Source organism: Coregonus lavaretus (genome assembly GCF_964263955.1).
Source record: "Coregonus lavaretus genome assembly, chromosome: 37".
In the NCBI taxonomy this organism is placed as follows: domain Eukaryota; kingdom Metazoa; phylum Chordata; class Actinopteri; order Salmoniformes; family Salmonidae; genus Coregonus; species Coregonus lavaretus.
In genome coordinates, this window is record NC_140024.1 from 12,190,719 (window position 1) to 12,203,477 (window position 12,759).

Consider the following 12,759-nt stretch of genomic DNA (forward strand, 5'->3'; position numbering starts at 1 on the left):
ATTTGCACCAACAGAGCCACAGCAGCCCGTGTCATGTGCATCAGTGTAATGCTTCCAGGGTTTGAGATTAGCTCCAGACTGGTCGCTCTCACTCACAGATAGGGAGCTGTGGGGTTCGTGGCAATACTTCTTAACAATAACCATCCTATTCTTGACATCTATTGCATTTTAAATTGTTCGTTCCTTCTCAATGTCATAATGGACAGGTTGCACTCCTCCATGCGTAAAAGGCTTTACAGTTTGCCACAGCATATTGGACAGAAAGCTTCTATCATGGGCGAAGGAGAAGACGGCGACAAGGACACCCGGAGGAAGAGTATTAGGATGAAACCCTTGCCATCACCAACCTCCAGAGGAAGCTTCAAAGGCATCGGTGAGACCAGAAGTGGGGACACGGTGATCATGGAGACGGACATTGGAAGACCATTGAAGACCAGCATAAACGGAGATTGTCGGAGATTTCGTGGCAGTCTCTCCTCCATCACCAGTCGGCATGTGCACGACTCAGACTCGGCGGAGGAGAGGCGCCTCATCACGGAGGGGGACGTCACCCCGAGCGAGGAGAGCCCCCCTGGAGCTATTGGCGGCGGGGCTGACCAGGGTGCGCAAGGCGCCAGCGGTGGTGATGCTGGTGGTGCCCAACATGCTTCTCTTGACCAGGAATCAGGGTTCATAAAGTTGGATGGCATTGATCAAATTTCGCCAGACGATGAGAGATTGTACCAGGCAGGATTCATACACAGGCAGTTTGGGGCAATGCTGCAACCGGGGGTCAACAAGTTCTCCCTAAGGATGTTTGGGAGCGAAAAGGCGGTGGAACGGGAACAAGAGCGGGTTAAATCCGCCGGATTTTGGATAATTCACCCTTACAGTGATTTCAGGTAACTAACTCCATTGGGCTCTGGCCAGACATCAGAGCGTCATGCGCCGATGAAGTGTAGGAAGGATGTGTTCATACACACTCACCTAGCCTACAAGTCAAATGAAATGTGTACTTTATTGTCACCTGATACTTTCACTATCTCACTATCAGGCTCAATGGCACATGCATTAGTGATAGGGTATTTAGTGATGGCATCAGAAAATGCAGTCATCTCGGATATAAAAGAATGCATTTGGTTCATGCCTAATTCTGTGTGTAAATATGTGTGTAACAATTTTTTTATGAATTGAAAACGAATCTAAAATAATTTACACGTCGGAGAATTACATAAACCAATGATAGTTACTCATCATTTTAAATGTATTTATTAGACATCAGATATAGTATAACTATAACTTATTAAACATTGGAAATACAACGATAAAGTCAAAAAAGTCAAATAAATGTAATGTAGGCTACTATATACAAATCATGGCGTCAGAATAATGTGTGGCAGGAACAGGCCACACATCACACACAAATATGGTTCTCAAAGGTGTCTGTTCAGTTGCAGGCCTTCCGGGATAAATCACCTTTTAAAACAGAATCAACAGAAGTGCACCAATGTTCCATGTTCTCTCTTTTTCATTAAATCATACTCAGGGAAATGATTTATCACTAATCAATGTACAGCAACTCTATTGGCTTTATGTGAGGGTATGTGCCAATGATTGAATAATTAGACCCCCCCCCCCATACACACACACTACTTGTATTTAAGGTTTCAGGTTTCATGTGTTCAACATTATAATAACCAGTTCTACCTATAAATTACCAGTACCATTCTTCAAGTTTTCATATAAGAGGTCTAAATGGAAGTGCAGCCTCATTCTCTTGTTATTCATTAAGTATTGCCCTTGACTGTGACATTGGCTATACAGTACAGTGCATGCATCTGATGCATGGCTTCAAATGTAAAGCACAGGATTGCCCAGCATTATGGATATTGTCCATTATTGATGCTATACCTCAAGGGCCTACCTGCCATATGTCCAAAAACATACAGTGAATTCTAATGTATATCCAGAGAACGAGTGAAACATTATGGTGAAACATAGCTACAGAAAGTATGATATACAGTATAAACCAATATGAATGTAGTCTGCATTTATAAAGCATCTTCACTCATTTTCAAAATAAGCAGTGATCTTTATAATCCCAATAATGTAATTAAGTTAATAACAACCTCTTACACAGGCTTAATTTATATAGTGGATTGTAATCATTCATCTCATGCATATAATATAGGATAGATTAGGAGTGAATATTTTATTAAGGAATAATGTTTTTACTCCGAAAGTGGATTACCGAATCGCAGCAACCAGATACAAAGCTTGATATTGCAATTGTAATATTTGTTTATGCATAATTTAAATAGTAAATATATTGTACAATATCATATCATACTATATATTATATCAAACTATAGTACAATTGAACACAATTTTATCTGATCCCATGAGACAAATTATAGTAATATACATGAATGCCAAACCAAATGATCTCAAATACATAAATTTTTTTTGAGAGGTGATCTTAATTTACCCAGTCATCATGCTTTCCAGTATTCTGATACTTTCAAAATATTTAGGTCATTGATACATTTTGTCTCTGGCTGCCATATTGGAGGTCTGTATCAGCGTTTCAAGGACAGTGAAATGGCTCATGAAAACCTTTTAAACAGTTGACATCTGGCCTCATGCTTACCTTGTTTTTTTGAGGTGGCATTAAACGATCAACTGGACATATACAATCTCTAATAATATAGTTAAAATAAAAGCCTCCAACTATTTACATGTTGGCTAATGCCTTTATTGTTACCAGACGAAACGCTAACGCTAAATGCAAAAATATATATTGTGAAAGACAATAGCAGAAGCCTAATTGCCCGACAGATCTTTCCCTTTCCTTGACATTGGATCTGATCCAGCCTGTTTATCTTTGGTTCATCTACTGTACACTGATATAATGATATACAGTAATACCACATCCAACCCCATCACCTGTCACACAAGCAGAAGGTGTGTCATAACAGTAGTGCTTCAAGAACAAGACCAGGTTTGTCTCGCTTGTGAGAGACAAGTGTGCGTGACGAGTGTGTACAGGCAGGCTATGCTGGCGGCCAGAGGGGGAGAGAGGGAGCAGGCAGCAGTGTCAGGCAGGCAGACACAGCCCAGGGCTGTGGAGAGAGAGAGAAGGGCTCAGGGAAAGGAAGGCACTCTCCATGGAAAACAGACTGATTTATCTGCTTGTTTACCCATTGGTCTTGTGAATCTACACAGACATTCTGTTGCCTTTACATCACAGGATGGTGCACATTTCTCAGATGCCTGGATTACTTAGCTCAGGCTGCCAAGAAAAGAAATGAGAGGCCATTTGCTTTGCCTTTGCAAGAAGTGTATGTGTGTGTGTGTGTGTGTGTGGGTGGGTGGGTGTGTGCATTGTGCAAGTGACAGTGACAGTATATAGTAGTATACAATGCATATCTGAGTAAGTTGGGAGTTGAATCATACGATTTGTTGTACCATCATTTTTGTTTTGTTTCATCCAGGAATATATTCCAACAGTGTTGAGTAACCTTCATAGTACACTGTATTCAGTAACTGGAACACTGGATTCCTTTTGTCTTATTGTCAGGATTCTGATTATGTTTACGCATTTCATACCAAGGTTATTGGATGATTTGTTTCTCAGTGTGGAGTATTGGTATTCAGTGAGGGATAGATCACAGATACTGCAATCAATTATCTGACTGTTACCCCTCTCTCCCACCACAAGGACCATCATCTCCTTTCCCAATGTCACCCCTCCCACCTGTACCACTACAGTTAGCACCTCCTACACCAAAGTCACTCCTCTGTCTCCCACACCTGCAATTGCCTCCCACTCTTGCTATAATTACTTACACCCCCAACTCCCCTTTTCCCCTTATAAAGAAGTGAGACGAGAGTTACTGTATGTACAGGAGTCTGCCGGTTCTAGTATATCCCCCTCCCTCGGTAGCTACAACCTCTGACTCCCCCTGGCATCCAACACATCCTAATGTCCAGTGGCCATGCCTGCCAAGTGGCATGACAATCAGGTCAATCACTTGCCTCGCTCAGTGTGTGTGGGAGGGTATTACTGTATATCGGCATAATTGTATTTGAAACATTTCGGCTAGCTGACAGCAGTTTACACGCTATAAAATCAGTTCACTGTGATTATATGGGACGTTCCTCTCACTTGTGCAATTAAAAATCTCTTTCAGTCCTGACTCATTGTTAAATGGTCTGCTATCGTTATTATTTAAGTACAATACTCTACTAATGAGTAGTCTTGAAAACCCGACCCTAGGCAACAGTGACTAGGGTCTGGTTTCAATGATGGACTCTTTTGGCATAGAGGAACTGTCACTGCCTACGTCACTACTTTATCAGCTTAAATAAACTACAAAATAGTTTCTAGCAAGATGGAGATCACAGAGGCTATTTTGAATGAGTGCATATCCCAAGTGAAAAAAAATAAAAAATAGTGGCTAGTATGCAGTGGTTTTAGTTAAGGTTTTGACTGCAAACTTTGGTTATGAATCGCGACGTTCTGGCTTGTCTGCCTCGTGATTTGTTGGGAGTGACCATTTTTTTCTCTTCCCTTATCGACGTAGGCAGTGACGTAGTTCACTATGCCAAAAGAGTCCATAATTGAAACCAGACCATAGTCACTGTGTTGCCTAGAGCCGGTTTTTGATACTAGCTAATGAGTGCAGCTGTCTAAATGTACATGAGATGAGCAAACAAACTACTTTTTTGCATTGTGTCATCCCACTAAGCATCCTTAGCTGTAGCCTATAACCTTGTTCCCTCCACTAACAGGTTGTATTGTCACAGACAGACTTGTGTGAGAGATGGGATTTATTCTTGTTTGCACAGTAGGTTGTGTAAGACGTTTCCTGTTTCTTCTAGTTGTCATTATTAAGGAATGGGAGCAGGTTGATTGCTTGAGGAGAAGCCAAGTAAGGATATGTCAGACCATGGGGAGGAGCTGACGTAGAGAGGGCCCACCCCTCATCCAATGCAGTTAACAGTAGATGTGTTTCTGTTGAGATTTTGTTTACATTCATATTTAAATCTTTATACTATCCAGCCAGGCTTTTGGTCAGATGAGAGTAAAGGTAGTCTTTTTATTTGTAGAACCTTTCAAACCTACTTGGAAATGTGACGTTAAAGGTGCAATATGCAGAAATCGCTCTGCCATTTCCTGGTTGCTAAAATTCTAATAGTTAGCCTAATTTCAGTTAATGTGACAAAACAAGCAGTCATTGTGTAGAGAATCATTGTACCATCTAAGCTGCTGTGAAATATATTTTCCATAACCAAAAATATTGTATTTTCAGCTGTTTGAAGCTGGTGTACAAAACCGAAAGTAAAACACGCAAAAACGAAACCTAAGAACTGGAAGCATAGAAAATGGCGCAAATAGAACAGATCTACCGCTTCTTAGACATGCTTTCAATGAGAATGACAGATCTATAACTCACATTTCTATGTGAATTTGGTCGGGTCGCCCAAAAAGTAACATATTGCAGCTTTAAAAATAGGGGGATTATGATAATGAGAAACTGTTTCTGTGTTGTTGCCATAGAATAAACAGAAAATAGTGCCACTGGCAGGCATATTGACTAGAATCAGAGACAGAAATAGCACATGGCTGAAATTAAAGTATAGAAGGAGATGAAGGAGGATCTTGTAATGGGCATGGTTGGAGAAGTCAGAACTCTGTGAGTGAGTTTCTATTTCCCTGCCTTTGCTATTTAATATTGTCATAATAAGCAGAAATTAAAGTGTCACTGGGAGTCACACACTGTCATGACTACTGGAATTCAGCAATATTTTTCCTTGTCAACTATTGTATAACGTTGAGAGGGAGGGGAGGAGCACAGCACATCTTCTGAGGGGAAAAGACAGCTTAAAAATGGCATCGTAATCCAATCTAAAGGCTCATTTCCAGAGCCAAAGCTGTACAGCCTAATTTCTGCTCATTGCTGAACATGCGTCTTCTTCCTTCCTGTTGGGAAGTGATGTAGCCAGCCAGCCAACCAGCCTGCAGCTGAGCAGAGGTGATTGATTGGTGATTTGTATGGGGGGAATCAGTGAGAGATTTGGCAAGGTTAATGACAGATGATGCGTCAGCAATAACCTTGTAAGGGTTGTGGGTTCGTTTCCCACAGGGGGCCAGTATGAAAATGTATGCACTCACTAACTGTAAGTCGCTCTGGATAAGAGCGTCTGCTAAATGACTAAAATGTAAATGTAAAATGTAATTCAGCAGCACCCTGAATTATGCATCATCAGTAGTAGTATACTATTTAATACTGCCGTATCCCCACCGAGTTGGAAAAAGACAAGAATTTTAACATGAAAGCTTCTTTTGGTTTTAAAGACTCTATTAAGCATAAAACAGTGCTGCCAACCCAATCAGAAGAGGAGGTTAACCTTCCCTGCTGTGTCTGTCAATCAGTTGACTCCCCCCCTCCGCCTCAACCTCTGCCAGGAGATTCCCTGTTCAAACCTTCAAACCCCACTTCTCACCAGGCTTTTTATTCATCCTGCATAACCATCGCCATCTCCCCAAAGAGATTTCACTTGGCAGTAAATAAGGCCTCTAAAAAGAAATCTTCTAGTTCCTTCTCCTCCTGTTACCTTTCCAGAGGAATACATTAAAGAAAAGTGAAGTAGTGCAGGTTTAGAAGAGAAAATGCACATTACTGTAGGGTTGAATGCATTTCAAGGGCCAAGAAACACCATTATATCCAAATGTGCATTAGCAGAAATACTTCCTTCTGAATGCATATTGTAACACTCATTAGTTCAGCTTGCTTCAACTCCCCATGACAGGGTTATTATCCTGTTTCTAAAATACATCTCTGTTTGGAAATGTACTGTAGCAATCAGCCTGTAAAAATGGGATAAGAGTTGTGCTTGTCATTATCAAACTAAAGGGGGATGCTTGCTGCTGAATCAAAACTGTTGCTCTGATAATGGAAATGTTTCAGCAGCTCAAAAGGAAAGGAAATATACGAAATGTCCCTTGTTTTCCAGTCTGGACAAGTCTTCTGTGTGTATAAAGGCTTCAGTTTGTATCCCCTTTTGGTTCATCATAACAATAATGGTATCCCAGGTCAAAATGAGGTCTTATAAATGACTCCACCATTTCTATTTCAGTACGTAAATGAAGATTGCACATTGAATGAAAGCAGAACTGTGTTTGTATGGTGGCTGGTCATATTGATCTTGCGACAGTGCTTTGTAAATGTGTCTGTTGGAAGCACATCCAACAGCTTGTCATACAGAAATACAGCTTTGGCAGTTCAATCATTGAATGTTTCATAGGTTGGGAAAACTATAGGCTATATCAATGTACAGCAGACTGTTTGAATACACTATAGTGACAGGGTACTAAACCCTCTCGGGAAATTGGAATTTGAATGACAAATTATACAGGTGTAATACATGGCTGCAATGCTCTAGTAGACACACACACACACACACACACACACACACACACACACACACACACACACTTTATCTCTCTCTTACTCGCTCTCTCTCTCTCGCTCTCTCTTGACTTGCTCGTAGCTCAGGTAGAAAGGGAGGGGGTGGGATCAGATGACAGTGTTGTCTACTTTCAGTCAGGTTGATTGCAGTTGATTTGAGGGTGCGTTTTCATATTGATTTGTTTGGGTCTTGCGGGACCTCTAGTTTGTCATTGGGTGATTTATAGAAAATGATCTGGGAGGAAATAATGCAGTCTCTCCACCCTGCATGGTGGCCACATGCAGTCATAGGCTCTGACTGACTGCTCCAGCTCTATTGGTGGGTGTTGGGAGTGAGTGTCTCCCCCGGGTCCGGCCCCCAGCCAGCCCTCATGGAGCATGTCTCTCCTCTCCTCTGCACGGCACACTACAGTACAGTGCTAATAGCCTATGTAGTAGGGGATGCCATAGTGGGGAAACGGGTGCGGCCGGAGGAGTCATTGCACCCTTTTTTAATTGAGTGAAGGTAAAGCACAGGATTAGCGAGAGCTCTGGATCTGGCTGAGCCTGAGAGTGGGGTAATCAAAAGAGGCTGCTGCCCTGTCCATCCACCAATATTAGGAGCACACATCACATCACAGGAGATTATTACAACACAATTTATTTAATGGTGGGAGGATGGGATGGAGAGGCTGAGGTTTGGGCCGTGCCGTGGGGGGAGGGCTGCCAGTCAACATGGCACGGCGGCAGAGTGATTGAAATGTACCGTGTGACCTCAGCACACTTGTGGGAGCATGACATGCAAAGCAAATGACTGATTTGAGAATATATGTATTTTTATGTATGTCAATGTCTTTTTTTCCTAGAATGTCATTTAATTAGAAAGTAACCTTGGCATAGTGATGGTAATCTGCGGGGGTGAGATTATATTGATTGATATACATTTTCTAAATGGGAAAAGGCTGGCTCTGCCTTTCCCCGGTAACAATAGATGTCATCCTTCATCCTCCTAGTATTTTTGATGTATTTTTGTCACCTGGCAAATGCTGTGTTGGTTCGTTGTGTGTCCTTCCCATTGCTCTGTCCTCTGCAACATCAATTTATAATCTCACCAGGTGGATTCACAACCCCAGATAGCCCAGATCCATTCACAAGTTTTTCTTCTTTTAACACTTTTCACTATCAAATGTGTTTTTCTTGCCGCTAGACGTCTGTGATTATTGTCCCGCGGACCAGTGGTAAATATGTCAGTTTTACTTATCTCAACGTTTCAGGGGGAGTGTTGTGTGATGTGAAAAGTTATTTTTCTCTCTATTCATCACCCTACAGTGAAGGAAAAAGTCTCAAGCCCTGTGTGTGTGTGTATGTGTGTGTGTGCCATTGGTGTGACATCTAGGTGACCTAGAGCTCTGCAGACCTGCCTGCTGCAGCCTGCTAGACATATCTATCCCCAGGCCATTTGGATAAAAGACCTGTGATAGGGGAATATAGAATGAACCAACATTCCCACATGAGATAGGTGGAGGAAAAGGAAAAAGGAGTATAGATTTTCGGACTAAAATCTATGTGGATTACGGTCAGATATCATTGTGGTGATGTTTCTTAATCTGGGGACATGATGGCGGCCTTGTGAAATTAACAGCACGTTTTCTTGAAGAAAGACAAGTTTGATTTGTAATCATCAAGGCCAGCTGAAGCTGTAATTACAATTGCTGCAGGTTCCAGTGACACATTACTCCACTCGACCGAACAATGCAAGCCAATCTCCAAATGAAACCTCAGGCTGTGGTGTAACTGCAGTAACAGAATTAAGACACTGCGTTACGTTTTAATTATGCCATGTAGTGCCGTATTTTAGCTGTCAGTCAAACTCTGCAAAAGTGAAACTAAAACTTAAGTTTAGGCATTAACTCAGAATGGTTAGGGTTAAGGTTAGGGATAGGTTTAAACTTAAAGGGATACTTCAGGATTTTTTCCTTGAGTATTCCATAAGAGAATGGGCTGGAACAATGACGAAAATGAGCTTCAGAAGAAAGTATTTTATAAAGGTAGCTGAGGCCGTGACCAGGATTTAGCACTGCTGAATGGACAGTGCCTCGGGCAGGTTAACTCTGCGGTGCTCAATGGCAGCACCTCTGTCTAGCCAGCTATAATTCTTACCGTTTGTGGACAGGCAAGTCGACGGTTTGTGGGCACAGTTAGTTTCACACACACTGATTACATTTTACAAGTTTGTAAAGGCTAATAAACAATTATTCTCATGTTCATTCAACAGTAGCCTAACCTGCAAATTGCAAACGAAAATGCATTTAGGCCTACCTTTACTTTTAAATAAAGTCCATTCCTCTGTCCTTACATCGCTGACTGTTTAAATCAAATCATTCTGTATTCTGTTTGATGTAGGCCTACCCAAAAACACAGTGGAAATCTTCAAGTGTCTGGGTTCATCATTACCCCGAAATGCTAACTCTTGTTTCCCTAAGCATGTTGCTATAATAAGGTCCTTCTTCAAAATCTCACGGTTTTCCTTTAGGCTACCTTCCCACTGGGCACAGACGTCAATTCAACGTCTATTCTACATTGGTTCAACGTAATTTCCTTGTAATGACGTGGAAACAACGTTGATTCAACCAATGTGTGCCCAGTGGGTTAGCATTGTGCATGGTCACTTGTTGTTCTTGCTGCTCATTTAATGCCAGATCGAGCCGTGTGTTCCCCAAAGTTGTTAGGGTGATCTGGTGTTGGGTGTGGGAAGCCGATTTTTCGTGTTTGATGAGGGCATCAGGTTGTTGATGTCACAGTAGCAGCCTTCTGTTGTCCCCAGTGTGTATTTGTATTTGTGTTTTATTAGGGATCCCCATTAGCTGCTGCCAAGGCAGCAGTTACTCTTCCTGGGGTCAAAACACATCAAGACACTTACATTACACATAAAACAAAATATAAAACAGTACATCATATAACATCGCTACACCACTACATATCCACAACACAAAATGCACGATACCACCATACAACAATACCACAATGTACGTGTGTAGAGTGTGTGTGCTAGTGCCTGTGTGCGTATGCGTGTGTCTGTATCTGTGTGTGTGTCTCTTCACAGTCGACGCTGTTCAATAAGGTGTATTTTTATGTTTTTTAAATCTGATTCTACTGCTTGCAGCAGTTACCTGATGTGGAATAGAGTTCCATGTAGTCATGGCTCTATGTAGTACTGTGCGCCTCCCATAATCTGTTATGGACTTTGGGATTGTGAAGAGACCTCTGGTGGCATGTCTTGTGGGGTATGCATTGGTGTCTGAGCTGTGTGCTATTAGTTTAAAACAGACAGCTCGGTGCATTCAGCTTGTCAACACTTCTTACAAAAACAAGTAGTGATGAAGTCAATCTCTCCTCCACTTTGAGCCATGAGAGATTGACATGCATGTCATTAATGCTGCCCTGTTCTGAGCCAATTGGGATTTTCCTAAGTCCCTCTTCTTGATAACACGACTGAACAGTAGTTCAGGTGCGACAAAACTAGGGCCAGTTGGAACTGCGTTGTTGAAAGTGTTGTTAAGAAGGCAGAGCAGTGCTTTAATATAGACAGACTTCTCCCCATCTTAAAGATGTGATCAATATATGTTGATGATTTCATTCCTGTTCTGTTTGTAACTACCCTAGTAGGTTGACTGATAACCTGAACCAGGTTGCAGGCACTGGTTACAGTTTGACGCTTTTTCTTGAGTGGGCAGCTTGATGAAAGCCAGTCAATATTTAAATCACCCAGAAAATATATGTCTCTGTTGATATCACATGCATTATCAAGCATTTCACACATGTTATCCAGATACTGACTGTTAGCACTTGGTGGTCTATAGGAGCTTACCACAAGAATGGGCTTTAGGTGAGGCAGATAAAACTGTAGCCAACAGTATTTAACATGAGATCCTCCTCCTGTAGCTCAGCTGGTAGAGCACAGCGCTTGTAACGCCAAGGTAGTGGGTTCGATCCCCGGGACCACCCATACACAAAAAATGTATGCACGCATGACTGTAAGTCGCTTTGGATAAAAGCGTCTGCTAAATGGCATATTATTATATTATATTATATTAAGCTTTACAGGAATGTGGTTCTGAATATAAACAGCAACACTTCCACCATTGGCATTTCTGTCTTTTCTGTAGATGTTATAACCATGTATTGCTACCACTGTATCATCAAAGGTATTATCGAAGTGAGTTTCAGAGATAGTCCGAATATGAAATTATGAGAAGAGCAGGCAAGGGAAACAGTAAACGCAGCCACACAGCCAGTGTTTTTGTTCATACCACTCCTGTTTATAACGATCTGATGATTTTCTGTCCGTTCCTCTGTTGAAGGTCAGGAAGCCAGCTGTATAGTATCCATTTTGTCAGGTTGTTTTTACTCGCTATCTAGCTTCCTTACTCAGTTTACGAGATGAGCGCCAAATTATGTAGACACGCCCAAATAAGCAGTGCTTTTCCCACACAGCTTGTTTAAGCCTTAAAGGCAATACGCATGCGCAAAATATGAAATCTGCACAATGCAACGAAGTAAGCTAGTATAAGCAGCGAGGCCTATACCTACCCTGTCCATCAACATGACTGCAGTCAGGAAATGCGGCATGTCAACGATTTGAATGGATGGGAAGGTAGGCTCAGATCGACAAGAGCTTCTGATGCAGTTTTAGCACATTTTGGGATTTTGAGCATAAAAAACACCAAACACATTGAGAAAAAACATTACATAAAAAAAAGGCAATTTTGTATATCATTTATTTTTTATTTTGCTTTTGAGAACAGCTTATTGATGTCACTTGTTAAATCCACTTCGATCAGTGTAGATGAAGGGGTGGAGACAGGTTAAAGAAGGATTTTTAAACCTTGAGACAATTGAGAGATTGTGTATGTGTGCCATTGGTAGTAGGTGCCAGTCGTACCGGTTTGAGTGTGTCAAGAACTGCAACGCTGCTTGGATTTTCATGCTCAACAGTTTCCTGTGTGAATCAAGAATGGTCCACCACCCAAAGGACATCCAGCCAACTTGACACAACTGTGGGAAGCATTGGAGTCAACATGGGCCAGCATCCCTGTGGAACGCTTTCGATACCATGTAGAGTCCATGCCCCGACAAATTGAGGCTGTTTTGAGGGCAAAAGGAAGGTGTTCAATATTACTCTATATTAGGAAGGTGTTCATAATGTTTTGTACACTCAGTGAAGATAGTGAGTGTCTATAGATAGTGAGTGTCTATAGATAGTGAGTGTCTATAGCGATTGAGTGTCTATAGAGAGTGAGTGTCTGTAGCTAGTGAGTGTCTGTAG

General features: G+C 41.7%; 1 pseudogene across 1 annotated transcript in view; it reads left to right on the forward strand.

The window, feature by feature from the left end:
- The first annotated feature begins 198 nt into the window (after window positions 1–198).
- LOC311111347 (potassium/sodium hyperpolarization-activated cyclic nucleotide-gated channel 4-like) overlaps window positions 199–12,759 on the forward strand; it is a 69,900-nt pseudogene continuing 57,339 nt past the window's right edge. Inside the window, exon 1 of the transcript in view lies at window positions 199–881. The product of the transcript in view is annotated as a potassium/sodium hyperpolarization-activated cyclic nucleotide-gated channel 4-like (transcript). The remainder of the gene's footprint in view (window positions 882–12,759) is intronic.